Source organism: Alexandromys fortis, unplaced genomic scaffold (assembly GCF_014885135.2).
Source record: "Alexandromys fortis isolate MF-2015 unplaced genomic scaffold, M_Fortis_MF-2015_v1.1 scaffold_3, whole genome shotgun sequence".
Classification (NCBI taxonomy): domain Eukaryota; kingdom Metazoa; phylum Chordata; class Mammalia; order Rodentia; family Cricetidae; genus Alexandromys; species Alexandromys fortis.
In genome coordinates this window covers 13900314-13905675 of record NW_026067909.1, presented here as the reverse complement: position 1 = coordinate 13905675, position 5362 = coordinate 13900314, and the positions used below count along the sequence as shown (strand labels likewise).

General features: G+C 46.1%; 2 pseudogenes; both read left to right on the top strand.

The window, feature by feature from the left end:
• Positions 1-2453: 2453 nt before the first annotated feature.
• On the top strand, positions 2454-2915 carry LOC126498650 (40S ribosomal protein S20-like; annotated as a pseudogene).
• Positions 2916-3949: 1034 nt separating this feature from the next.
• LOC126498777 (NADH dehydrogenase [ubiquinone] 1 alpha subcomplex subunit 3-like) lies at positions 3950-4337 on the top strand (annotated as a pseudogene).
• The last annotated feature ends 1025 nt before the right edge of the window (positions 4338-5362 follow it).

The window sequence follows — 5362 nt, the reverse complement described above, 5'->3', positions numbered from 1 at the left end:
ATATATGCAAAAAAACTGACTCACAACTGAAATTGAACCAGAAATGATAGAATAATGAAAGTCATAAAAATAGTTATAGAGACTGTCTTATGTACACTAAGAAAGGGAATGTTTTCAGTGTGACATAAGGACATGTAAAATTCTTTTAAACTCTTTAGTTGAACTTCAAGCTATTGAAACTACAGAATCTGGAAGAAACATGTCGCGGATATGATTAACCACCGACTAGATGTGGCAGGACGAGCTGTCCAGTTATTCTTTACTCCACTAGTGCGTCAAAGGAAACCCTTCCGGCAGGAAGAAACATGTCCTAGAGAAAACCAGCCATTCTCAAAGGCAGCATTGGAAATGGTAGAAATGGGTAAATATATGCACCTTTTTTATTTTTTGTCTTGCTCTCTTTATAAGATCATTGGCTCTCTAAACAAAAGCAGTAAGAAATTGGCGTCACTTCTGGTTTCCCTCACTTAAATCCTGTGCGCATGCGCCTAACCCTTTCCCCAGAGCATCAACTCTACCCACCTCGCCGCCGCAGGGTCCTCTATAAAGTCTTCCCAGCACAGGCTGAAATGTACGCTAGTGGGGAAGACGGGGGGGGGGGGGGGGGCTGGAGCTGATAGTTTCGCAATATTACAAAAGGTTACATTCTCCTTGCTTAATGGGAGGGTCGGTTTTATTTAAAGAGGTCCCAATGGGCCAAGTCTTTCTTTGTTCCCAGCACTCTGAAGACTGAGGCAGGAGAATCTCTATGAGTTGGAAGCCAGCTTAGTCTACATAGTGAGACCCTGTCTCAAAACACAAAAACAACAAAGAAAACCTATTAGGTCCCCTCTCTGTTTTTATGTTGGGTATGTTTTGTTGGCCTCTGGTGACCCAGTGGGTTTCATTAGCGCTGCTCTCTGGAGCATGAGTGACAGACAAGTCAGGGCTGCATTTTAAAATTATTTCATTACAGAGCCAATAAAGCCTCACAGTCTTGAATATTTTTAAAGCAAACCCCTCAGATGCTTTTTTCTTCTCCCCACTCTCTGTTTATACACAATTCATCCTCCTCAGTCAGCTGAGCTGACGAAGACGGGGGCCCACCCTGCTTGATTTAACTGGGCCAGGAGCCTCGGAGAGCAAGAAGCTTCCTTCCTTCCTTCCTTCTTCCTTCTTTCTTTCCTCCTTCCTTCCTTCCTCCTTCCTTCCTTCCTTCCTCCTTCTTTCCTTCCTCCTTCCTTCCTTCCTTCCTTCTTCCTCCGTCCCTCCCTCCCTCCCTCCCTTCTTTTTGTTTGCTTATTTGGTTGTCTGTGTTTTTGTTTTTTGAAACAGGGTTTCTCCATAGCTCTAGAGCCTGTCCTGGATCTCACCATGTAGACCAGGCTGTTCTTGAACTCACAGAGATCCTCCTATCTCTGCCTCGCGAGTGCTGGGATTAAAAGTGTGCGCCACCACCACCCAGCTGTCTGTTTTTTGAGAGAGGGTTTCTTTCTGTAGCCCTGGAATTTGCTCTGTAGACCAGGCTAGCCTCAAACTCAGAGACTCCCAGTGACTCACAGGTGAATTTCGGCCCGCTCCTACAGCCTGGGAACCTTCAGACCACACCCAGCCATTTGGCTGGCCAATCACAGTTTGGCCTCTGGTGTCCATCCGAGTCTTTCCGCTCATGCTTTAGGCCAATCACAGCCTTGCCATCAGTTTAGTAGCGCTTCCACCTGGGGACACACGCCCCTTCAGCCGCAGTGGGAACGGCTCATCCAGGCTTTAATCATCAGTGTCTGGAACAGTTTCCAACAGCCCCGAAGCAGCGTGTGCCTCAGCCACCGGGGAAGTCAGCGGTTATCTTTTGCGCAGGTGTCTCCAAGTGTTCACGGAGTGCTTAGGGTGGCTGGTCCAGGCATCGTGGTAGGCTGGCTGATTAGTAGACAGTCTTTTCGCTCAAGGATGCTCAGACAGCAAGACAGAGACCAGTAGCTGCCAATTAAAGAGCCGGATTGCCCCAACCCAGTGTCTCTGCTTACTCACAGAAAAAGGAACCAGAGAAGGGATGCTTAAAGGATAAACAGAAACAGCTTATCATTAGCAGTAATGGTGGTTGTAACAGTTTTAACGAGGTTTTAGCATGCTTGCTCCTGCCCTGGGCCCAGGAGAGGTGTGTCCCTTCATCTGTCCCAAGGTTACTAAAACTTTTCTCTTGGTTTTCTTCTTTTTCTTTTTTTTAAATTATGATTTTATTTTTTGAGATTATAGTATGATTAGATCATACCCCTCCTTCCATTTCTTTCAACCCCACCCTTGCTCTCTCTCAAATACTTAACATCCTCCACTGGGGAATTGGCAGCCAGCTGGTTGCTCTCAAACCTTAACACTGAATGTGGAACTCCATTGTTGGAATCAAGAACCTTGTGAGAGGGCTGGAGAGATGGCTCAGAGGTTAAGAGCATTGCCTGGCTTTTTTCTGAGGCGTGGTGGTGTGCGCCGCGGAGCCCCGCTCGGCCTGCTCCCGTCCTGACTCACCGCTGTTCGCTCCCCGCCGAGGAACAAGTCGGTCAGGAAGCCCGCAACGCAGCCATGGCTTTCAAAGACACCGGGAAGACGCCCGTGGAGCCCGAGGTGGCAATCCACCGCATCCGGATCACGATCATCAGCCGCAACGTGAAGTCGCTGGAGAAGGTGTGTGCCGACCTGATCAGAGGCACCAAGGAGAAGAACCTGAAAGTGAGGGGGGGCCCGTGCGCATGCCCACCAAGACCCTGAGGATCACTACGAGAAAAACACCTTGTGGGGAAGGCTCCAAGACGTGGGATCGTTTCCAAATGAGAATCCACAAGCGCCTCATTGACTTGCACAGCCCCTCCGAGATAGTTAAACAGATTACATCCATCAGTATTGAGCCGGGCGTGGAGGTTGAAGTCACCATTGAAGATGCCTAAGTCAACTGTTTTAATAAATTGACTTAATCGGTTAAAAAAAAAAAAAAAGAGCATTGCCTGCTCTTCCAAAGGTCCTGAGTTCAATTCCCAGCAACCACATGGTGGCTCACAACCATCTGGAATGAGGTCTGGTGCCCTCTTCTGGCCTGCAGACATACACACAGACAGAATATTGTATACATAATAAATAAATAAATAAATATTTTTTAAAAAAAAACCTTGTGAGAAGACGCCAGCTCAAAGCATGTCATTGACCTGTTCAGGGCTAAGCTGTAGGTGGAAATCCTCTTCCTCGGTTGATGTGTGCCCATAGGCTTTCTGCAGAGCAAAGCTACCGCATGGAATACAGGTCTTTAGAGTCAACTACACTGGAGATGAAAGCCTCCATTTCAGTTGACTCCTATTTGAGGCACCCCTTGAGTATAAGTGTCTACCTCTTTGTAATATAGCAATTCGATTCCTTGCAGAATTGAACATCCAGTAGGACACCGTACTTGACATTCGGAAGCTATGCTGGCATGTGGAGTGGTTGTTTTCAGCTCATTGGTTGCTTGGGAAAGGCAGAGGACCAGAGCAACAGATATACCCTCAGTCTAAAGTGTATTCTTTAAAGTGACCCAGAGAGATGGCTTAATGGTTAAGAGCATTGGTTGTTCTTGCAGAGGACCTGGGATTGATTCGCAGCACCCACACGGCAGCTCATAAATATCTGTTAATATTTGTGAGATCCAGTGGCTTTTTCTGGCCTCTGAAGGCACTGCACACAAACAATTCTTAGACATATGTGTGGACAAAACATCCATACACACAAAACAGAAATCCATAAATATTTGTAAATAACCTACCTGTATACTATGTAAGAAATGAACTTTAAATATGAAAACCAAATTGGTTAAAGATGAAATGGAAAAAGAACAAACCATATTAGCATATTAGATCTACAATGGATATTTTAATATTAGACCAAGTACATGTTAGGGTAAAGACCAGGTGTGAAAAAGCTGACTTATTGAGAGGACATAACAAACTTCAAAATGCATACAAGTGTCTGGGTGTGACACACACCCTTTTCATCGCAGCATTTGAGGGGCAGACAGGCAGATCTCTGTGAGTTCCAGGCCAGCCAGGGCTACATGTTGAGACCCTGCTGTTTAAAAACATAGGATCTGAGAGACCAAGATAGATGGGACATTCTCCAGCTTTCTCAGAAATGCCTGGGCAAAGGAACCAGTGCCTATGGTGTCCACCGCCCCTGGGAACCTCACTATAATTATGCCTTGACACCAAGTGTGCCCTCGTGATCAAACCAGCCACACCCTACAATTACTCCGTGCCTGTGAGAGATAATGGCAACATGCCTGATGTGCCAGCCACTCCCGGGACCTCCGGGGCCCAGGCCTGGAATGGCTGAAGAATGTGTGAATACTTCCACAGATGGAAGAGGCCCTGCCCCCATTGTCCCCAATAAACAGGTGGAAATTTAAAAAAAAAACATACATACATACATGTATTCATACATACATACACATACATACATATGCTGAAGATATGGTCCGTAGTTAAGAAAACGCACTGCCCTCCTGAAGAACCTAAGTTCAGTTTCCAGCACCAACATCAGGTGACTCCCAACTCCTGTGAGCACAGCTTGAGGGATCCAACGCCTCTGGCCACACAGACTCACTTGCTTATACCCTCCCACGACAGACATGCACAATGACTAGAAACAGCAAAGACAAAAAGAATGCAGGACAGAAAGAACGAGGAGGCTGGACAGCAGTGGTGGAACACAACTTTAACCCCAGTACTCAGGAGGCAGAGGCAGATGGAGCTCTATGAGTTCGAGGCCAGCCTGGGCTACAGAGTGAGTTCCAGGACAGCCAGGACTACACAGAGAAACCCTGTCTTGAAAAGCCAATTAAAAAAAGAAAGAACTAGAAGAAACGAATAACCATGACTTTAGCAGTAGACTTTACACCCCCTTCTCATTAGCAGATAAACCGGCTGTCAGAGGAACAGTATGGATAAAGATGTGGCTACCACTGCCAAACAGCTTGATAGAACCAACTTCTCTAGAAAAGTTACATACGTGAACAATTCAGTTATCAAGGAGACAGCAATAAATTTAAAAAGATTCCTTCTTCCCAATTATAAGATGGGGCACTGAGCTAAACAGAGAATTCTCAACAGAAGAAGTTCAAATGGCCAAAAGACACTTAAGGTCATGCTCAACTTCCTTAGCGATCAGGGAAATGCAAATCAAGACAACTTTAAGATACCATCTTACACCTGTCAGAATAGCTAAAATAAAAAACACCAATGACAGCCTTTGCTGGAGAGGTTGTGGAGAAAGGGGTACACTCATCCATTGCTGGTGGGAATGCAAACTTGTGCAACCACTTTGGAAAGCAGTGTGGCGGTTTCTCAGGAAATTCGGGATCAACCTACCC